General features: G+C 42.1%; 1 protein-coding gene across 2 annotated transcripts in view; it reads left to right on the forward strand.

Annotated features, from left to right (window-relative positions):
- PRRX1 (paired related homeobox 1) overlaps positions 1-25,000 on the forward strand; it is a 517,861-nt gene that overhangs the window by 91,346 nt on the left and 401,515 nt on the right. The gene's annotated exons all lie outside the window — the stretch shown is intronic.

Below are 25,000 nucleotides of genomic sequence, written 5' to 3' on the forward strand. Positions count from 1 at the left end.
CTGTCCATCACCACTGCAAATAAGAAAGGGCTCAGAGCTGATCCTTGATGTAATACCACCTCCACCTTAAACGTATCTGTCACTTCCACCGCAGTCCTTACCAATGTCACACTACCCTTGTACATATCCTGTACCACTCTTACATACATCTCTGCCACTCCCGACTTCCTCATACAGTACCACAACTCCTCTCTAGGCACCCTGTCATATGCTTTTTCTAAGTCCACAAAGACACAATGCAACTTCTTCTCACCTTCTCTGTATTTCTCCAACAACGCTCTCAGAGCAAATATTGCATCTGTAGTGCTCTTTCCTGGCATGAAACCATACTGCTGATCACTAATTATCACCTCCCTTCTTAACCTAGCTTCCACTACTCTTTCCCATAACTTCAAGCTGTGACTGATCAATTTTATCCCTCTGTAGTTACTGCAGCTCTGCACATCATCCTTATTCTTAAAGATAGGTACCAAAACACGTTTTCTCCACTCCTCAGGCATCCTCTGACTTTCCAAAATTTCATTAAACAATCTGGTTAAAAATTCCACTGCCAATTTCACCTAAGCACCTCCATGCTTCCACTGGTATGTCATCTGGGCCAACAGCTTTTCCATTCTTCATTCTCTTCATAGGTGTCCTTACTTCCTCCTTGCTAATCTGCTTCACTTCCTGATTCACTATCCCTACATCATCCAGCCTTCTCTCTCTCTCATTCTCTTCATTCATCAGCCCTTCAAAGTACTCTTTCCATCTACTCAACACACTCTCCTCACTTGTGAGTACGTTTCCCTCACTATCCTTTATCACTCTTACCTGCTGCACATCTTTCCCAGCTCTGTCCCTCTGTCTAGCCAATCAGTGCAGGTCCTTTTCTCCCTCTTTAGTGTCCAATCTCTCATACAACTCTCCATATGCCTTATCCTTAGTCTTCGCCACCTCTCTCTTTGCCATGTGTCTCATCTCCTTATACTCATGTCTACTTTCTTCATCTCTTTGACAATCCCACTTCTTCTTCGCCAGCCTCTTCCTCTGTATACTCTCCTGTACTTCCACCACCAGGTCTCCTTGTCCTCCTTCCTCTGTCCAGATGTCACACCAAGCACCTTTCTAGCAGTCTCCCTTACTAGCTCTGCTGTAGTTACTCAGCTATTCGGTAACTCTTCACTGCCTCCCAGTGCCTGTCTTAACTCTTCCCTGAACTCCACCTCACAATCACCCTTTTTTAACTTCCACCATTTAATCCTTGGCACTGCTTTCACACTCTTCCTCCTCTTCTTGATCACCAATGTCATCCTACAGACCACCATTCTATGCTGCTTAGCTACACTTTCCCCTGTCACCACTTTACAGTCTCCAATTTCCTTCAGACTGGCCCTCCTACATAACATATAATCCACCTGTGTGCATCTTCCTCCACTCTTGTACGTCACCCTATGCTCCTCCCTCTTCTTAAAATACGTATTCACCACAGCCATGTCCATCTTTTTCATAAACTCCACAATCATCTGACCTTCTGCATTCCTCCCCTTAACACCACACCTACCCATCACTTCCTCATCCCCTCTGTTCACTTCACCAACGTGCCCATTGAGGTCCGCTCCAATCACTAGTCTCTCACCCTTGGGTACACTCACCACCACTTCATCCAACTCACTCCAAAATTTTTCATTCTCATCCATCGCACACCCAACTTGTGGAGCATATGCATGAACAACATTCATCATTACACCATCAATTTCAAGCTTCATAAACATCACTCTATCAGACACTTTCTTCACCTCCAAAACACTCTTGACATACTGTTCCTTTAGGATAACCCCTACTCCATTTCTCCTGCCATCTACACCATGATAGAACAATTTGAACCCGCCTCCTATACACATGGCCTTACTTCCCTTCCATCTGGTCTCTTGCACGCACAATATATCAACCTTCCTTCTCGCCATCATATCAGCTAGCTCTCTCCCTATACCAGTCATACTACCAACATTCAAAGTTCCTACCCTCACTACTACACTCCTAACCTTCCTCCTCTCTTCCTGCCTTTGGGCATGCCTTCCCCCTCCTCTTCTCCATCGGCCAACAGTAGCCCAATTTCTGCCAGCACCTTGTTGGCTAATAGTACTGGTGGTGGTCATTGTTAACCTGGGCCTCGACCGATCCGGTATGGAAATATGAAATGTTCGCCGCATAAGTAATTTGGCAGAGGTTTTACGCTGGATGCCCTTCTTGATGCAACCATCCCCATTTATCCGGGCTTGGAACCGGCACAAAGAAATGCACTGGCTTGTGCATCCCCCCAACTCTATAGATTGCTAATTTTAAAATGTTGATTAGTAGGGAGTTGGATATAAATTGCTAAGGAACAACAGGGATAGTAGTATAGGATTGATCTTTTAAGTGGTGATATAGAGACATTATGTGTCAGTTCACAACAGAATCCCTCTGCAATATCCAATACATTGTTACAATGTTGCAAGATCCACTTCTAAAGGTTCACTGTAATCCACTTTAAAATGTTTCTGTAAACTTGCTGTCTGTATTCCAAACAAAGTAAGGAATGCATGTTTTGTTTAAGTACTTTTTCTCACTTAAAAATGGCAGTGCTTCTGGGTTCATGTCTGAAGAGGAATTTGTCCCTGCTATGTTTATCCTGTTAATGAGGGAATAAAGTAAAATAAATTGCTTATGTTTGTAAATATATAAATGGAGCCTGGTTTACATATACATCTAAAGTTCTCCATTATTATTATTGGCCTAGAAATCATATACTGTAGTTAAACTGCATTTGTAAAAAAAAAAATGCACTCAAGGCTAAAATAAAAGTGATAGCTTGAAGATGTTTTGAGTTATGACCGAAAAATTCTGAAGTTGTACATGTCTTTGGTATACACTGTTTGTTTGACAGGGTAGTGTTTTATATTAACCTGATGCTTTTTTTCACTTTTAAATTCATTTATTATTGCTTTAATGTTATATATGCATATGCATATAAGAGGATTATCTATGCAGTCTATTGCTTGCTAGTGATGGTTTGTGCATTCAAAAGCTAATTTTGTGCAAAAATATGGAAACAGACTTTGCTTTCACACTTCCCTGAGAGCACTGTTTTCCACAGCTGTTACTACTGTTTGTTTTGAGTGAGTGAATTTATTCTAGGTACATTTCTGTTTATTAAAATAAATTGTCTTGATTTAATAAAGGAAACATTTGCAAATAGTCTGTACAGTAGAAAGTGATCACTGGCAGACTTGTGGAGCTATTTTTTTTTTTTTGTATAAAACTTGTCTCTCTCTAAAAGGACTGCTTCTTCTAAAACTTTGCAGTGATCTAAATAACCACATGAGATGGGTAAGAGCAAGCACCTCACTGGGCACCAGCGTATTTATTTTGCAATGCTGTACTGCAGTTTATAGGATTCCAAGGAGAAAAGACAATTTCCATAAGGCCCATTAACACCACTGGAGTCCCCTTTATGCTTGTTATTAGAGATAAAGGGATCTTAAGGCTCCATACAGACCCCAACATCAGAAGACATCATTATCTCACAGTCTCTGTAGTTTTATTGTCTTGATTTAGAGCCTGACAGATGTAAAAAGTAAGAAGTGAGTTTGTGACAACATATATCTGTCTCTCTCTGGGGAATTGATGTCTGGTTGTCAGCATTACTCTGAAAACACTCAAGATAGTCTCTAGCTGCCATCTCAGCAGGTCTTCCAAAGCTGCAAACCCATCTATTTGACTTAAGACATTCACTTTCGCCAGATAAGCCGATAAACCTGATAAACTTCAAAAACATTCTGCTCTGTTCTTATCAGACATGTGTGGGTGTAGTAAAATGTTAACATGAGGTAACCTGTTAGATTAAATCTACTGCTGCCCTAAGTGCAGTATAGTGTTGTCCTCCATAGGAAAATAGTCATTGTTTAAAGCTAGTTACAACAAATGTAGAGCTTTCTTGTCTTTTTCTAAACATAGATTTAAAGTATATTGCTATTTGTGTGTGTGTGTGTGTGTGTGTGTGTGTGTGTGTGTGTGTGTGTGTGTGTGTGTGTGTGTGTGTGTGTATGTTACACTTTCATCTGGTAGCTCTGCAAGCAGAGATAATTGTAGTACATATGTCACTTGCAGAGTCTACAAACACAAGTACACAACACAGTCTATTGAAAGTCCAGTCAAATGCCTACAAAATACATGATATTTAGAGAGACAGAAAGGGATCCACCAACACAGGATCTGGAGGAAGAGGGCTTCTTTTCACCCTCTCAGTTTGGGGAGACCCTTCAGTTAATGCCCAAAGAGGCTCTTGATCCACTGACCCTATAGGCTGCTACAGCCGTCCACTTGGGTGGTGGCCCCCTGTAGTGAAAATATTGTAGGATACAACTAACTTGGAATGGAGCATCTCTGGCATCATGACTCCTACTACCTGTAAAATTGAAACAATCTTTTTGCATTCTACGAAGTGGACAGTTTGGGTAGAGACATCAAACCAGGTGTGACAACATGAGCCATTACACTACGGAATATTCTGGTATCCCAGAGGCACAGCTTTCAACTGTTCCTGACTCTCGCACCATGCCTTCTAAAACTTTTGATTTGTCAGTTAGTGCAGAAAATTAAGGTTCTCAACTATTAATAAGTTCCTATTCATAATCAAGGGTACAGAGTTTGATTCTTTTTACATGCCTTTGCCTGTTGTGTGACTCTAAGCAAGTCACTTAAACAGACAGTGCTCATGGGTTACCCCAGACCTCTTAACTATCCCTACTTTGCATGACCTATTTTCAGACCAGATTTACCCCTTTGCAGGATGTCCTTATTTCTGGAGGTACGTCCCTAATTTACAGGCTTGATTTACCCCTTCACCCAATTTTCTGCATCACCCTCATGACGTACTTTTTGAAGCTGTCTAGTACACAGATGAGCACACTATGTCACCAACATACTAGTGACAATAATACTTTAAAGAAAAAGGACACACATCTTGCATCTCATTTTTTCTGAAGCAAAAATAAGTCGATTGGTAGAATTCTGAAAACTGATCAGAGTCATCGGATTTTACAGCACCTCTTTGATGTGTTTAGATGTTTTTCACCATTTTTGTTTCTCTGTTTTTATGCGTCTTTTGAATCGTATTTCACTCTCCTACTGGAAGTGGGAAGAATTACGCATAATTTGGTATCAAACTTTTATGCGAATTAGAGATGCACATTTTAGCTGGATATACCTACTTTTCCAGGACCTTTGTTCTTATTTCCAACATCTGAGCAGGATGGTCACCCCAGTTAAGAAATAGATTTAAAAATTTGGTAAAATCACTGAAGATTACAGTCAGCGAGTAATACCAGACAATAGTTGTATATTGCATATTTTTGAGGAAGTGCATGTTGATGTAAAATCATATCTGTTGCTCTTTTAATTTTCTAAGTGAGTTAGACTAATATTTAAAAAATGTCCCTGATTTGGGGGGTTGTCCTTCATTATTGAAAAAATAAGTTGAACATTATGCAGAGACACCATTAGTCCAACTACCAGAAATTGTTTAAGGCTGAGTCACTTTGCAAAGCCAGTTTTCACCCCTCTTGCATAGGGTCACTCTGTACATTAAACTGTTTAAGAGCATTGCAGGACATGATGTGCAATAACTTACGTATTCTTTCTGTCTTCAGCTGTGTTCTTACATACACTCTCCATGTCCACTGTCTGCTTACATTACTGATCAGTAAAGTGCAAGATGATTTTAAACCAACAGCTATTTGTATCCATGTTATCCAGGACATATTGGTTGCATATTTACTACTACCGCTTCATGTAATTATAGTCTTTCACTCACGTTGTACAGCATTGTATTCTCTTATATTATTTTATACAAACTGCTACTTTGTTGCATTACTTGATATTCCTCTGTATTATTTTTTGTGCATATTGTTCTATGATTTTATTAAGTACATGTGGAGCTTTTCTTCCCGGGCCTCCACTGAAAAAGGACCTGTGTCCAGTCGGAACTTCCCAGTAAACAAATGTAAAATAGATTAATAAATAAAATGTGGACAATGAGCCAGCATGTGGCCAGCAGACAGCCCCTGACAGGCACTTTAAAGATGAAAGGCAACCATGTCCAAGACATCCTGTACCTGATGCTCCACATCACATGGAATGAGCTGGTAGGTGGTGACGTGTTTTCATGTACTATGTCTGTTATCGGTGTCATGTCTGTATGCACTGCATTTGTTAGTGATATCTATGCATACACTGCATTTGTTGTTGCAGATAACTCTGCACGCACTGCATTTCTCAGTGATATGTCTGCATGCAATACATTTGTAAGTGATGTCTGCATGCACTGCATTTGTTGATGACATGTCTGCATGCACTACATTTGTTACTGACATGTCTGCATATACTACATTTGTCACTGACATGTCTGCATGCACTGCATTTGTTGGTGACATGTTTGCATGCACTGCATTTGTCAGCGACATGTCTGAATGCACCACATTTGTCAGTGACATGTCTGCATGCACTACATATGCCGATGACATGTCTGCATGCATTACATTTGTCAGTGATATGTCTGCATGCACTACATTTGCCAGTGAATTGTCTGCATGCACTGCATTTATCAGTGACATGTCTGCATGCACTGCATTTGTTGGTGACGTGTCTGCAAGCACTACATTTGCCAGTGAATTGTCTGCATGCACTGCATTTATCAGTGATATGTCTGCATGCACTGCAATTGTTGGTGACATGTCTGCAAGCACTACATTTACCAGTGAATTGTCTGCATGCACTGCATTTGTCAGTGACATGTCTGCATGCACTGCATTTGTTGGTGACATGTCTGCAAGCACTACATTTGTTGGTGACATGTCTGCAAGCACTACATTTGCCAGTGAATTGTCTGCATGCTCTGTATTTGTCGGTGATGTATGTGCTGATGTGTTTGTCTACATTGTATTTGTTGGCAACATGTCTGCATGCACTACATTTGCTGTCTGGGATAACTCTGCATGCACTGCATTTGTTGGTGAGATGTCTGCATACAATAAGTTTGTTGGCTATCTATATTTACCTGGTATGATATGCTTGGTTTCACATGAGGGGCACATAAATGGACACTCAAGATACAAAAGTCAAATAGAAGATCTTTTGAAGGCACTCATAGACCTTTACAGGGTCTGTAGATCTCATGTAATGTGATGATTTCATCTTCCCAAATTTGGCCAGCTGTTTACATAAATTAACCTTCAGGAACAGTTAAAGTATTGGCTTCTTCACTAAGATGGAAAAGGCCCACAATGAAGACCAAGCAGTTCAGGACAAAGTATACTTCAACCAAGGTTAAGTTGCACAACAGTATATTTGAAAGGAGGGTAGCTCTGCTATTTCTACATTCCTTTTCAGCTAACAGTTACAGACAGAGCCACAGGGGAATAGACAGACAACATGACTGTAATGTGGTACATTAATAAACAGAAGAAGCACGCTCACACTTAATGTGCAGAGAAGCCATGAGAGTGTGGCAATAGTGCATTGCTTCTCACATGCCCATACTAGCTACACATATTTGAGGGGAATCCAACTCATTTGCAAAATAGAGTCAATGGTGCATCATGCATTATAAATGCTCCCAGAATCCTTTTGTTATACACAGACTTTTTCACTGATGGTGAACATATATGTGTGACTTGCCTACCCTTGACTTATGCGAAGTGCCTTCAGAAATTTCATGCAATGCTCAGAGCTCAGATGATCTGACACCTGTGGGATTTCTGGTTTAATGCTTTAAAGAAAATATGTCAATGAGGCAACTAACTATAAGCTTATCATATTGGCTTGCAAAATGTATTTATTATAGATGCTTGTTTCAAGGCAGCCTGTTACCAGGGATTTAAAAGGTGCACCTGAATAGAGACATTTCTACTTCATTTTATCTGTTAGCATTAATCTGGTTATCTTAAACATGCCTGCAAGATACTACAAACTGGATCTTATTGCGAGGTCTTACTGTGTTTATAGGCCACAGATGTTCATCGTGCATACAGCTGCAGTAATCACAGATGGGTTTTCTGCCGTCAGGCGGTCCCTCGGTCGGCCGAATTCCAAAGTCTTGGTCCGGCGTCGGTTGTCGCTTTCTTCTGACGTCAGTGAGGCCAGAGTATATAAGACACAGCCGACGCCATGTTCCTCAGTCTTTTTTGCCACGCGGTGCCCGAAGCAGAAGCAGTTCGCAAGTGCCGGTCGGCCAGCTCCTGAATTACGAAAATTTTGGAAACCGAAGTCTTCATTAAAGCTAAGTACCCGTTGGAAACTTTTCTTGCCTCAGACCGATGTCAGAAAAAGTTAATAATTGTATTTCTTGTGGGAAGCAAATACCGCATAAGGATTTCCATTCCCTCTGCATACCTTGTTTGGGCCCAGACCACGACGTCTCGGGCTGTCGCTTTTGCGCTACCTTCAATAAACGCACTATTAAGCATCGGGCGGAGTTCGCCCAACACTACTTTGGTAAAGCTTTTGATTATAAAATGTCGTCGGACTCTCCGACTACCGTTTTGTCCAAAAAACGCAAGGAAAAGGACCGACACGCGAGGCCCGTGGTCCCCGCCGACACCACACCAAAACAGGCTACACGTGGTCCGGTTCTCAGCGAGACGCCTTTGCAGTCCCTGACTACCGACGACACTCCTTTGGCGGTGTCCTCTGTACCCGAGACCGCTGGGACCTCGGCCCTTTCCCAGACTACAACCGAAGCCTTTGCTAATGTTGAGCCTACTAATGTGGACAGGTCCACCTCCACCCATGGTGTATTTAGGCCCTCATCTTCTTTTTCAATTAAGGCCTTTACTAAATCCAAAGCAGCCAGGCATCCCACGAGGCCTGTTGCACAGGGCCCATCTCCAGGTCCCATGCCTAAAAACAGATGCTTAAAATGGCTGAGGATTTAATTACTCTTATCAGAGGTTCTCAACCCTCCAGACAAGAGACCCAGAGTGGAGGAAGATTCCCCCTCTTCTGATCAGGGATCCATTTTATCAGAACATTCTGATGCAGAGGAACACTCTTACTCTCCTTTTGAGGATTCGGATGCAGAACAGTCCATCCCTTCTGTATCCCCTCCTGAGGATTTTTCCTTTGGGGAAACCTTGCACACCTTGAGGGAACACTTCCATTGGGAAGGCCAAGACTTTTCAGATTCCAAGAAAAGACTTAGGGAATTTCTTTTGTTACCTCAACACAGACCTCTGGCTATACCCCCTGTTTTGGACATACTGGATGATGTCTATTCGGATTCTCTGCCTCCTGCACCAGTCAAACCTGATAGGTACTACAGAGTACCCAGCTCTCACCAATTTCTCTTCAAAAGCCATAATGCTGACCCTGAAACCATTTCACAAGGCCCCAAGGGATTGAAGGCCTCCACTGCCAAGAATCCACTTCCTGCAGAAAGGGAGTCAAGATCTTTAGAAAGGTGGGGTAAAAAGGTATATACCTCGGCCACCCTAGCCATGAGGGCCTTAAATTGTCAGTTTCATATGCTTAAATATCAACAGTTTCTGTTATCACAATTAAGGAACAAAATGTCTCAACCTGAACAACCAGATTTAAAGGAGTTACAGGATATGATGCATAGTGCAGAGCAAGTGGGTAAACACACTTTACAATGTGGTTATGATGCCCTAGAGGCTTCAAGTAGAGCGGCTGCTACGGGATCAGTCATTCGCAGACATGCTTGGCTTAGAGAACAAAACTTGCCTGATCATGTGAAAGCTAAACTTCTAGATGCTCCTTTACAAAAGGATGTGCTGTTTGGTACTAATGCTGAGGAGATATTACGGAAAATGGAAGAAAAGCCAAATCCATGCAAACTGTCAAAACCTTTTTCCAGGTCCAACCACCACGCTTTTAGCAGAAATTGGCCTTCAAAGAACTGGTCCTTTCCAGCCACTGACAAGCCCCAAAGAGGTAGATACAGAAGCACAAGGGGCAGAGGGCAATCACAAGGATCATATAGAGGACGACAATGGCAAACTCCAGCACCAAGAGGTGGCGAGGACAGTGCACAACAATACAGGAAGCAAACCCAATGACTCCCTCATTTCCATGCCAAGCACGTCTCAGCTGGCAGCACCTTTGGGAGGAAAGCTAGCATTATTTGCAAACAATTGGCATATTGTCACAACAGACAAATGGATCCTGGACATTATAAACAGAGGCTACAAATTCCATTTCCACACTCTTCCAAAAATGAGAGGCATGCCAAACCTGCCACAGAATCAAAGGGCAGAGGCACAACTACAAATTTCAAAGCTCTTAAGCATGAGAGCTATTCAAGAAGTACCTTCTCACGAACAAGGTCAAGGTTTTTATTCAAGACTTTTTCTGGTACCAAGGAAAGGAACCGATTGGAGACCCATTTTGGACTTATCCATCCTAAACACATTTCTACTCGTACCAAAATTCAAGATGCTCACATTACAGCAACTTCTTCCCATGCTGGGCAAGGAGTTTTGGCTGGTAACATTGGACCTCAAGGAGGCATACCTGCATGTCCCAATCAGACAAAGCTGCAGAAGATACCTCAGATTTCTTGCAGGTTCAATCCACTATCAATTCTCTGCATTGCCCTTTGGCTTATCTACTGGGCCCAGAGTATTCACAAAGTGCCTGGCATCAGTGATTGCCTACTGCAGACTTCAAGGGATACAAATTTACCCTTATTTGGATGACTGCCTGATCCAAGCGGACAGCAAGCACATACTTCTGGAACATCTGACATATGTGACACGGCTATTGCATGCTCTGGGATACACAATCAACAAAGAGAAATCAAGGCTAACACCATCTCAGAAAATAACTTTCCTGGGTGCCAACTTGGACACAAACACCCAGATGGCCTATCTTACGCCAGAAAAACAAGGGCAACTATCTCAATACTTCAAAATACTAGCAAAAAGTACCAGGCTTACTGCAAGGAAAATCCTGCAGGCTCTGGGATTCATGGCATCTTGCATTCTTTTAATCCCATGTGCAAAGCTGCATATGAGGAAACTTCAATGGTACCTAAAAAACCTATGGTCTCAACACAGTCACAGCTTGGAAACAATACTACCAATAATCCCATGTTTGCAAAAGGAATTTCTATGGTGGGCCCAAGCATGTCAAGCAAACACAGACCTCCCATTCTGCAAGCCTCAAGCAGAGCAAGTTATCACAACAGACGCCTCAGATTACGCTTGGGGGGCGCACATGACGGACAGGTGCATCCAGGGCAAATGGTCCCAAAAAGAAAAGAACCTCCACATCAATCAAAAAGAAATGCTAGCAGTAATAAATGCAATTACAGCTTTCAAGGACTTCCTGCATCCAGGACAATTACTCATAAGAACAGACAACACCACAGTAATGTGGTACATAAACAAACAAGGAGGAACACATTCATACCCCTTGTGCAGACTAGCCATGACCCTTTGGAACTTGGCTCTGGAATGGCAAATCGAACATCAAGCACAGTACCTGCCAGGATTGGAAAACACACTGGCAGACAAATTAAGCAGAAATATGACAGATCCACACGAATGGAAGTTACATCCGCAGGTGTTTGCAGAAATAACCCAAGTGTGGGGGAGGCCAGACATAGATCTTTTTGCCTCCCACAGGAATCATCAATTGGAAAAGTTTTGTTCGAGGACCTTTCATCCAAAGGCCTGGAGAGTGGACGCCCTTTCATTCAGTTGGACAGCATGGACAGTTTACGCATTCCCACCTCTGCCTCTTCTGCCCAAGGTACTATTGAAAGCAAGAGCAGACAGACCGAAGATGATACTGATTGCTCCAGATTGGCCAAGGCAGCACTGGTACCCATTGCTGAGGAGCCTAACACATACTCCTCCCTGGTCCCTGCCTCTAATGCCACTTCTGCTGACTCAGCACAGTTACAAAACTCTCCACAGTCAGCTGAAAACACTCAATCTCGCTGCATGGAAAATTCCTTAACACCACAACAGACCCTACTCTCCAAGGAGGTGCAGGATGTCATTTTGGAGGCCAGAAGACCATCTACTAGAAAAGCTTACTCCGCAAAATGGAAGCGGTTTTGTTCTTGGAATGCGTAAAAAGGCCAGGACCCTAGAAAACTGAACTTGCCTCAGGTATTACAGTATCTAGCTGAGCTGCTGAACAGTGGACTTTCATTTTCTTCCATAAAAATCCATGCCTCAGCTATTTCTGCAGAATACAACACGGATCCTCCTTTATTTTCTCACCCACTCTTATGACAGTTCCTCAGAGGGGCTAAGAATATTAGACCACCAAGGAAACAACCAATACCAGCCTGGGATCTTAATTACATACTAGAAAAATTAACATTGCCTCCTTTTGAACCAGCTGCCTCAACAGATTTGCAATATTTGTCCTGGAAAACTGCCTTCCTTCTGGCTATCACTTCAGCTCGTAGAGTTTCGGAATTACAGGCCCTCATGGCGGTGCAGCCCTTTCTCATTTTCCATCAGGACAGGGTCTCCCTTCGCACCAACCCATCATTTATGCCTAAAGTGGTATCTAGGGTAGCTTTAAATCAAGTCATACACCTTCCTACCTTTTACCCCAATCCTCAAAACAAAGGGGAAAGGCTGCTACATTCCTTAGACATCCATAGGCAGCTACGTTACTATTTGGATAGAACAAAGTCCTTCAGGAAATCAGAACAACTCTTTGTGTCCTATGCTGTACGGGCTCAAGGGAAGCCAGTCTCCAAGCAGACTATTTCAAAGTGGATAGGCCACTGCATACGGTTTTGTTATTCCTATCATGGGAAATCTGTCCCTACAGGTATCAGATCACACTCCACCAGGGCCACAGCTACCTCTACAGCCTTCCTCAGAGGAATTCCTACCAAAGATATTCTGGAGGCAGCCACTTGGAGTTCTGTACATACCTTCACAAAACACTACCACCTGCCTTTATATTCCAAAACAAGAGCAGGCTTTGCCACTGCTGTTTTTCAGGGCATTCTGGCTCAACCCAGTTCCTCCTAGTACCTACCACCCTGTGCGTAGCTTTGGGATTCTACCCATCTGTGATTACTGCAGCTGTATGCACGATGAACATAGTACAATTTTGTACCTACCATAAATGTAGATGTTCGAGTGCTAATACAGCTGCAGTACAGGTTTCCCTCCCTCCTTCCCCACTTGGTAAAGGCATGGGGCCTAACAACCTCTTCATACAGCCTGACTGGGTTATCCTTCTAAGGTTTATTTGCTTGCAACCACTGTTTTTGGATTATATTGCATTACATGTATACGCATATAAGCATAATTTATGTATTGCCTTCTTTCGGGGGGCACCTGACATCTGGGGCAAGAAAGACTGAGGAACATGGCGTCGGCTGTGTCTTATATACTCTGGCCTCACTGACGTCAGAAGAGAAAGCGACGACAACCGACGCCGGACCAAGACTTTGGAATTCGGCCGACCGAGGGACCGCCTGACGGCAGAAAACCCATCTGTGATTACTGCAGCTGTATTAGCACTCGAACATATACATTTATGGTAGGTACAAAACTGTACTTTGTCAAAAGTATGTTCCCGTGACTATGCACCCCATTTTCCTAGTGAAGTGATACATCTCACACTTGTCATGATAGATGGACTTCATCACTGACATACACAAAAGTTATGGATACTTACTATAAGGTTAGGCATGGAAGAGGTTTAGATGCCAGAGCCAGCCTACTCCAACCATCTTTTTTGCTCTAAGGCTTTTTTGTAGATATTTACTTGCTCGCGTTACTTTTTGGAATCAAAGCTTTTGTCTGTTGCAGATGTACATACAGCTAGTAAAGAACAATTAATCATGGGATATGGGGGATCCAGTAGCTTGGGAAGGTTTAACTGCCGTGTAAACTGGAACTAGGAGCTTCAGTCCCACTTGTCCTAAGGTCTCTAACAGATGCAGTATTGTGGTAAGTAGTACCAATGAGTATCTGTTCTCATGTACTTAAAGATAGGGTAGGGAGGGGTTGGCATAATGGTTAAGGCCTTTACCTCAATAATGTAAGGTACAGGGTTTGATTCTGACCTCTGGTTGCTGGCTAGGCTTGTAATAGTTTGCCTGTGACCTATGACCCTATGAATATGTGATAGCTGTACGCTGTATAGGACAATGAGCATTAATAACCTACAATGTGGACAGACTGATAAATGCACACAATACTGCATTATGCCACATAACGGATACACCAGATTCTGAAGCAAGCATGACATGGACATTTCGTTAATTTGATGAATGCCAGACAGTCATAAAGTGTCTGCAATATCCTGTAAGAGAGAAATTCATGCAGTTTCATGTTTCTTATGTTGAAGTCAATCTGCAAGTCTTACCTTACACTTCCTTTTGTGCTAAATGGATGAGATTTTAACTCATTGATTTAAAACCGTTGATATTCAACTTCCTGATCACTGTGTCCAATGGAAAGTCATGCCGCTGTGACTTGAACTGCACAGTGGCATTGCTTTTGTGCATTTGTGTGACGTTCATGCGTGCCTGTGCTTGCATGCGTGTGTGTGTGTGTGTAGGGCCTTTCCTCTATTCTCTGTTAATTGTGTAACTGTAAGGTGATTTTAGGTAAGATGTGGGGAGTGCTTCATGGAGGTGTTTTGGGAAGCTTGTTGTCCTGCAAATTGTTTTTTTTTTCTGATGTTTCAATGAGTTGAAGGTTTAACACTTTTTTGGCTGACTGAACCCTTGTCTAGCTGAAGCTTTGAGAAACTTACGTTACGCATATGCAACATACATAGAAAATATATTTGTGACAATGTAGTCTAGTCAGCAGAAACAAAAGCTATTTTTTGGCTGAGTTCTAATTTACCTATGTCTGCACAAAACTCTTGTTTGTATAATATTGCCCTTCTGGGACTTTTCTAAGGGGAAGGGGAGCATTCAGTATACAGCTGAGATTTGAAAAAAGAAACCCTTCCAGACAAGGCCAGAGGTAAGCAATCTAAGCTCTGTAGCCTCTGACCACTTTTTGTTGCCCTTTGCAGCTCTGTGATGAGATAAAAACATGGTTCTAATAGCATCACCAATCAAATGCATTAGCATTGTTAACATGTTTATATATGTTGTTTGCTAGCTTCATAATTTTTTTTTCAAAATAAACATGCACATGTATGTTCTCTTATTTATTTCCTTGATCAGGAGTCTTTTGTGGCTCTCCCAATATTTTTTTTCTGAATACATTTAAAAAGTGTCTCATCTATTTGCAGTGGATGACCTTTGATGACCTTTTATACTACTTTCAAGGGCAATATTGAATCTGAACAAGGAAAGAAGGTTTGTGTAATTAAGCCAGAACATTATTTATATTTTTCCGTGTGATAGGAAAGCAATGCAAAGTGATCCATTTGTTATACCTGTTACAAGTCAGTTTACTTTGGACTTGTTTACAGATTGCATGACTGGGGGAGGGGGGCATTATCTGTTAATTGATTTAACATTGCTCTTGGTTCTGTAGATGACTCTAAGGTGAGGTCCTGTATTGGTTTACACAGAGCATCTTTTTGATGGCAGGCAGATGGCTTGTAAGTAACCTTGTTTTAGTCTGTGAGCTAATGAAGATAATTAAGGCTATGCTTTTAAGGAGCTAATTTTTGTAGTCCAGGGTTTGATTCTACTTCCTGCTTTGTGACCAGACGGTGCTCCCAGGCAGAGTCTGAAGAAGGTCCATGTGGACCAATGCTCTACGCTGGCTAACAATTATAATAATAAACTTGTGCCTTAACCTAAGTAATAAAAGTATTTTAGTAGTTACAAAGGAATAAGGGACTTCATAACAGGTGACAGCTTTTAGATCATATATGATCAGTAAAATATATTTCTCCAAAACCTTTGTATTAAAATTCGATAACCTTAATCATTAACTTCATAATGCAAAGCAGCATCACAGATATGTAATTCGACAGTTAACCACAAAAGGGTTTTCTTTATCTATTTACTGATATCTGTTTACTGGGAAAATCTGGCTAGATAATTTTATCCATTTTCACCCGAGGCCAAATCCTGAACTAATGTTCTACCATTTTATAACCAATTACACGCCCCAGAAATGAATACTAAAGGAAGAGGAGGATAAAAATGTAGCGTGTTACCATAGCAACATTGTTAATGCATAAACACATGGCAAATATGTTTTATAGAAACGCAGTAAAGCATAACACAAAACTGGGGTAGCTTATTTTAATTCACATTATGATAGGCAGTTAATGAAAAACCCTGTGATTTTGTAAACATAGTACTACCTACCTGAGATTCATCTAAACCTGTAACATAACTCAACTCACGTTTTCTTCCTTACTACAAAACTTACAAACCAAAGGTGTAGCCAGGCATACTCTTAGTCAAAGTCAAAGTAAACTTTATTGTCGATCAGATATACACAGCAGTGCAAGCTGAATGAAATTACGTTGCTTTAGTTCCTGGGCAAGACATAACAATGAACACATACTTTGAATGACAGTAAGACTAATGCACATACAGTAATAATTAAAATATTAACAACACAATAAAGTACCACAATTGGACAGGAAGACATTCGATAATATTATACTAGTAGGTATTGCAAGACTATTACACATTGTGATTGCTTAAAATATTGCACTTCATCAGTTGTAGTGTGATATATTCTGATGTTCATATTGCACATGTATGGAGTGGTGACTCATTCCTGACTATTGCACATTTAGGAAGTAATAGCATAAGAAATCAAGGTAACTGTATCAGTTATTGAAGCAATTTGGCAAAGTGATTACTACAGCTAATACTTCATAGCAAGTGGCATATTGATCTGATTATTCGCTGTCATGCCTGGCATTCAATTTCAGCAGCCTTATGGACAGAGGGAAGAAGATCCTGTTCAGTCTAAATGTTTTCCAGTGTAAGTTGCAATACCACCTGCCTAAGGAAAGGCGGAAGTACATGCATGCCATGGGCAGGGTGATTGGAATCGTTGATTATCTTCCTAGCCCTTCCCACACACTGAGTCTCGTGCAGATCATCCATGGATGATTTTTTTTCCACTGTCCTCACTACCCTCAGGAGAGCCTTGCAGTCAGAGGCTTTGCAGTTTCCATACCAAACTATGATGTTGTTTGAGAGGCTGCTCTCGATGGTCCCCCTGTAGAAGGCTTTGAGGATGGACTGAGACAGGTTTGCCTTCCTCAGTTTCCATAGGGAGTGCAGATGATGTTGTGCCTTCTTCACTGTGTGGCTAATATAAGTTGATCAGGATCGGTCATCTGAGATGTGCACCCCCAGGAACTTGGTGGTTTTGACTCTTTCTACTGCCACCCCCTTAATTTCCAGTGGTTGATGTATCTCCTGAGTCCTCCTGAAGTCCACTAATAATTCTTTGGTCTTGCTTACATTTAAGGCCAGATTGTTGCTGTCACACCAGCCTATCAGATGCTTCACTTAATTCCTGTAGGCCATTTCCTCACCATTTCTGACAAGACCTATGAGAGTGGTATCACACGCGAACTTGATGATTTTGTTGGATTCATGCTTGGCCATGCAGTCGTACATCAACAAGATGAACAGCAGGAGCATGCAGGATGCAGCCCTGAGGGACATCCATGCTCAATGTAATACTGATTGAACTGTTATTTCCCACACATACTTTTGGGGTCTGTTGATGAGAAAGCCCACTTTCCTGTTACACAGGGGGGGGGGTGTTGATGCCCAGCTGGATCAGCTTCAGTATCAGATTCTGGGAGTGACAGTGTTAAAGGCGGAACTAAAATTGATGAACAGCATTCTGACATAGCAGTTCTTGTTCTCTAGATGTGCCAGGAATTCATGAAGTGCTATAGCTATTGCATCAGCCATGTAACGGTTAGATCTATAAGCAAACTAACTATAATGTATCCAGTGGTGCAGGTAGGGTTGAAGAGATATGGTTCTAGTTCACCTGCTCAAAACACTTCATTACTGTTGATGTAAGAGAAACTGGCTGGTAATAATTTAGGATTGTTGGTTGAGATTTTTTGGGTAAGGGAATGATTGTCTTATTTTTGAGGCAACTGGGTACAATGGCTAGTTGCAGGGATGTGTTGAATATATCTGTTAGTACAGTGAACAGTTAGGTAGCACAGTCTCTTAGAACCGTTCCTGTAATATTATCAGGACCAGCTGCTTTTCTTGAGTTTACTCACCTCAGGGTCTTCAGAACATCAGATGTTCTCAGACATAGCACCTCCTCACCCTGTTCAACAGGGAGCTTATTTGGCACAATGTTGTTGTCCATATCAAATCTGCTGAAATAGGTGTTTAGTTTGCTCAGAAATTCTGTGTTGTCATCACATGGGGAAGATGCAGACCTGTAGTCAGTTATGGCTTGAATGCCTTGCCAGAGATGTCTGGAGTTCCTTTGGTCAGAGAAATGTCCCTGAACTTTATGTCCATAGGTCCTCTTGGCCTCCTTTATACCTCTACTTAGATTTGCTCTGGCCTCTTTTAGGGCATCCTTGTCTTTTGATTTAAATGCAGCATTTCATGCCTTTAGTAGCTCATATACTTTACCAGATAGCCACGTTTTCTGATTAGCATGCATAGTGATACATTTGATGACTGTTATGTCGTCAACACATTTTGAAATATAGACCATTACAGATTCCATATACTCATCCAGGTCAATATGGTGGTTCTTTACAGCTGCATCTCTAAACACTGACCAGTCCATACATTCAAAGCAGGGACTGTTCCCTCAGGCCATATCCTTATTTATTTGGTTGTAGGTTTGTCCCTTTTCAGCAGTGGTGTGCATGCAGGAAGCAGCAGGATGGCCAGCTGGTCTGAGTTGTCCAGATGTGGATAAGGTACTGCTTTGTAGGCCAGTTTTACATTTGTGTACACCTTATTCAGACTGTTCACCCCTCTTGTTGCAAAGTTCACATGTTGATGGCAATGGAACAGTACAAATTTCAAGTCAGCTTGATTGAAATAACCTGCAATTATATGGGCAAACTTGGGGTTCTTATTCTGGAGGTCATTTACTGACAGATACAGAATGCTCAATGCCACACTGGTATTAGCACTAGGGGGATGTAAACAACTGTTACGTTAACTCCACTGAATTCCCTAGGCTAGTAGAAGAGTATGCATTTCAGTGACATGAACTCAATGTTTTCGGAGCAGTGAGAGGCAATTATTTCACAGTTTGTACACCAGTTGTTGTTGATAGACACACAAACACCCCCCTCCATGAGATCTGCCAGAGAGATACTGATTTCTATCAGCACTCTACAGAGTACATTTTTTTCTGAGCATCACATCAACATTACTTTTTTTAGGTCACATTATCTCTACAACTGTCTAAGTGAATGCCTTTAACAACAGGTGAAATATTGCTAATCTAAAAACATCAACTTTCTGGTTTAAAAGACCACATCTGCGCTTGTTTCCCATCTTTCCTGTAACTAACCTACTGGAAAGCACTAGAAAGCCTTAAACTGATACAAGCCATCTAGCTTAAAAGAGAGACTTTGGAGTGATTAAGTATCAATTTTCTGTATTTTCTTGCTGTACTTAACTGTTTCCCGCCTAAACACTGATTTTTCCAGCACTTATTGTGATTTAAAAGCTTGTTTTTTTCACATATTGTACTTATTTGACTGCCTGCACTTTTAAAAAGTTGTTTTTTGTTTAAATAAATTGTTTAACTGTTGTAGGCTACACACTAAAATGTGATAGCCTTTTCTGATCGCTTGTAGTCGTTTAAAGCTGTTTTAAGTGTACTTTTTACTGTTTTTGCCTTATCTTTTAAAAAAATAATAATTTTCTTGTTTCCTGCCTTTCTAAGCTAGTATAGTCCAGTTTTCAGGCTAGTGCTGAATTCAGGGCTGTGTTAAAGGTTTCTGAGTTGCCCATACCTTACTTGGATAGAGGGAAGTTTCCCTGTTCACCTGTGAGAGAGGGGAACTTTGAGCAGCCATCTGTCCCTGGAGGAGTGGTTCCAGCCCAGAAGTTAGTAGTTTAAAAACCACATTTGCATGGTTTTGTGCGCAGGGCAGCACTGGTTAGTTAGGGTTAAATTATTCACAGCTCCACTAAGTCTCCTCTTCAGTTTTTCACTTGAAACTAGTCTTAACTCTCAACCTAAGCACTCAAAAAGCATCCTACAGTCCAGCACTTGTTCAGACCTAATAGCAAGCACTAATATACCCCAACACTTGACTGCCCAGTAGGGCAAGGCTCTTTATCCACTCCTCATCAACCAAGCAACTAAGCAGCTTACCCTACTATTCAGGCATGACCAAAGGGCAACTTCATGTGTACTCCAGCTGGTGAATCTGGGTATCCTGAGGCAATGTGACAACTGCCTCATGTACAGCCCTCTCCTCCTACCACAAAACACTAACATATGCGAGAGATGCAATTATACAGCCAAACTGGAGGCTAAGGTCTCTCCACCCAAGACTGGAACAGACAGTCATGAGGAGAAGGTTAACACTTGCACCACACCTCCAGCCTCACACAGACCTACTAAACCAGCACTGGCAAAAAAATACACATAAATACAAGAAATCATACTCGGAGGCTCTAAATAAAAACCTGCAAAAGCATCAGAGATCTCCAAAGCAGACACCCACAAAACCTGCACCTCCCATCACAAACACATAAAACACAAAATCAATGTGCCGCACAATCACAGCTCTTAAGGCGAAATAACATACCTAACACACTAATAATAGGCGACTCAATAGTCAGGCACACTGACTCCCCACTCACTAGGCTGGACAAGGAGAAGGTTACTGTTAGCTACCTATCGGGAGCCAGAACCCGCCACATAACACAAGCACTCAGGTCACTCCAGAACAAGTACAAATATGACTCTTGTCATTGTTCATGTTGGTGTGAATGACCTGAAATGTACCTCCCTGGACTACATGAAAAGAGACATGGAAGAGCTCTCTGATCATGTAGCCCAGGTGGGTACGACCCTGACTCTGAGTAGCATCCTGCCCTCACCAAGAATGATACCTCAGTATAAAGAAAAAATGATCAATTTTAACAATTGGCTAAGCTTCTGATGTCATTCAAAGGGGATCCAGTGTCTGTCAGCCTGGGATGACATGCTCAACAAGCCACGTTGCTTCACAAGAGACGGCTTGCACCTGTCACCCCTTGGCTTTCGAATACTGGCCAAGGCTCTTGCTGCCCCCATAGTGCCTTTTTTAGGCAAGGCTCAAAATTCAAACCCACCACCGTAAGCAGCACAAGTAAAAAAATGAGGGTTAAGTATGCAACGCCAGGAGTTTAAATCTCAAAATGCATGCGCTCGAAGCACTTCTAAGTATGGAGAACGTCGACAACCTGGTTCAAGGCTTCAGAGAGCACTCCAGCACTACTGGGCTACAACTCATACCACACATTTCGGCCACAGAATCACGGACCAAAACACAAAAGGAGGAGGTGTATCCATATTCATCATGGATACTCACACCTCCAGGTTAGTGGCACAGCATGATACCTCTGAGATCATCCATGTTGAACTAACATCGGGTAAATCTGCGATGCAAATTGTGGCCTGCTACAGATCACCCTCCATGACCCAAGACCACCACTGCGCCTTTCTGGAGACAATGGAAAACATGAAGGTCCTACCGAACACCCTGATATTGGGCGATTTCAATTACCCTACCATTAACTGGGAAAACTACTTGAGTAAAAACTCCCAGGCTCAGCACTTCCTGGAATTTGTCAACTCAAATGCCCTGGATCAGCTGGTAAACTCCCCTACCAGAGGCCACAACATATTGGACCTGGTCATCACCAACATGGGCGACAGGTGTTCCGTACCGGAGGTCAACCCATCACTGGTTAGATCAGACCATAAACTCACTCTGGATGTCCGCACCCCACCAGCACCCCCTCTCAAGGAAACCACAGTGAAAAACTTTTCTAAAGCAAACTTCACCTTACTTAAGGCAGAGGTGGTAAGTTTCACAGCCCCCACCGTTAAGGATAACACTGCCCAAGATGCAGAATCCTTTACAATTGCACTCTATGAGCACCTACAAGGATGCATGAATCGTGCCATCCCTAGCAAGACCAAGACTCACTTCCCTAAGAGAAGGAAACCAGTCTTGTGGACCCCTGCCATAAACAGGTTATACAACAGAAGGAGGAAACTAGTTCAGAAAAAAAGCAAATCCCAAGAAGGAAAGACATCCCTGATCAGTATCAGTAAGAAACTAAGGTCCCTCATAAAATCATCCAAGGCTAACTTCGAAAGAAAAATAGCCAAGGATTAGAAAGATAACCACAAAGTCTTCTTTAGCTATGTCAAGAATCTAAGTGGCAACTCGCAGATATGCTCTGAGCTAGTGCAAAATAGCACAAAATATACTGAACCTACTGATATTGCCAACATCCTGGCAGATAGATTCAGTGCAAACTTCACCTCCCTCTCACCTTCAAAAGGGCCCACAACAATACCAGAAAAGTGTAGTGTCCTGGAAATCACAGAAGCACAGGTGAAAACAGTCCTTTCAAAAGCTAAAAACACAGCATCAATGGGGCCAGATGGTGTCCCATGATGCGTCTTGCACAAACTACAGAACGAACTAACCCCCCACCCAAACACGCTGTTCAACCTCAGCCTGTCCACAGGCTACTTGTCCATAGAATGGCACACAACAATGGTTATTCTGCTCCACAAAGGAGGGACCACAACTGACCCTGGTAATTATCGCCCCATAAGCCTGACTAGCCTGGTCTGGAAGGCTATGGAGCACATCATCATGGAACTTATTAACAAAGACATTGGGAACCTCCAAACACTTGACCCAACCCAGTTCGGCTTTGTTAAGGGCAGATCATGCCTACTAAACCTGGTTGACTTCTTCGAGACAGTCACCAAGGCTGTAGGCGAAGGAAAGGTGGTCCATACAGCCTACTTTGATCTTGCCAAGGCGTTTGACACCATTCCTGACTCGGGTGTTATAGAAAAACTCACCAGCCTGAACATAAACCCATACGTCACAAGATGGGTTGCCAACTGGCTTACAGACAGAACTCACACAGTAAGAATAGTGGGCTCCAGGTACGACTCTAAACAAGTCACAAGTGGTGTCTCACACAGGTCAGTTCTGAGACCCCTACTGTTTGGCATATATTTCTCAGACGTACAGGCAAACACAGGAGGACTATGGCTAACCAAGTTCACAGATGACTGCAAACTGGGAGCCATAACTGACTCTCCGGCTGACACGGACATCCTTCAAAAAGGCCTTACTGAGACAGACACCTGGTGTCAAAGTCATTGCTTCAAGCTAAATGCCAAATAATGCATAGTCATCCCATTTGGGAAAAGCAAAACACCCAAGAATTACCACATAGGCAGCATCCCCCTTAATACATAAGAGGTAATAAGAGATCTGGGGACCCAGGTAGATAGTAATCTCTCCTTTGACAATCATATTGCCAAAGTAGTTAGGAAATCCTTCTATGTGGCCCATCTAATTACTAAGGGGTTTGTATCTATAAATAAAGAGGTTATAGTGCCCCTCTACTCGTCACTCATCAGACCCATCATAGAGTACAATGCCCCATTTGGGATGTACCTCACAAGACACTTCCAACAGCTGGAAAGACCACAAAAGTACCTCACCAAGAGGATTACTGGCCTCAAACATATGTCCTATGCAGCCCGACTGAAAAAGCTCCAGCTGTACGCAGTGGCATATCACTTACTCAGAAGTGATCTCTGCCTAACTTACAAAGCCATGTCCAATTCAGAATTGATGGACATGCTCCACCTAAAGAAATCCAAGTCACTGTGAGCCACGCGGTCTAGTGAGCTAAACCTCGCCACAACAATAAATAGAACATGCTGGAGGGATAGATTCCTGTCACAGAGACTCCCCATGCTTTAGAACAAAATTCCAAACTACATTAGGCAGAGCCCCTCACCAACACTCTTCAAGAGAAGCCTTGACGAGTGGATGGGTAACAGAAAATACACCCCTAGGATCACTTCATTGGCTCTGCTTGACAGAGGCTCAGTTAATTAATGAATGGGGTGGTGAAAGCCGACACACTCTGGCTAGGCTTAAAAATGCCCTTGGGCAGATAGCCTAGTACCTACCTATGAACCTGTGAACCTATGAACAGCTGACAATGTTACTTACATTTATAAAATGCTGGGGGGGGGGGGGCATCATTTTGAGAGATGTGCCCATTTTTAAGTGATAGGTGTCGGGGGGTAGCACTAACAGCCTGTCAGTACAAAATGTAAATTGCTTGCTACACCCCCACTACAAACCTGTTTACCAGCACACATTGGCATCCTAATGCAGGTTCACCAGTCAAAAGCTGTAAATGCCCTTACCAGAACCATGAGTCACCAGCAAGAATCACACTGAGAAAGGGAATCTCTTACTTGTCACTCAGTGTGTAGCTTACAGTGAAGAATACAGACTTAAAAGAAGCTTTCTATGTTATACGACGAATAAAATATTTCAAGTCCAGATATGACCACCATCAACTTTTTTAACATTTATTGCTGCTATAGGCCATATTTTTTTCTGCACACAATTTTAAACATACTTATAAAAATACTTGAGTATACTAATTCATTCACGGTTTATCACCTACATCATCTAATTACTTTAATGGCCATCACATCATTTAATCATCTATTTATTTTGTTAACTTTACTTACCTTAGGCATGCCACCTACTAACTATATCCATATGAAGCTTCTGTCTACCTGCATTTACTTCACTGCTGTTTCTTGCACTTCTTCTGCACTCATAATCTGACTTAGTAACTGAAGCAGTAACATGAAAGCAATACCATTTTTTTAGTTTGCCAAAATTGATTAGTGCAACCTAATTTTTTCCTTTACTTTTATTATTAACATTTCACTCATTTTGTCTTTTATATCTATTATTCTTTGACATTTATGCATTTTAAGAATTCTTCTAAAGT

This window comes from Protopterus annectens, chromosome 10.part0 (genome assembly GCF_019279795.1).
Source record: "Protopterus annectens isolate FY-2018-M chromosome 10.part0, PAN1.0, whole genome shotgun sequence".
Taxonomy (NCBI): domain Eukaryota; kingdom Metazoa; phylum Chordata; order Ceratodontiformes; family Protopteridae; genus Protopterus; species Protopterus annectens.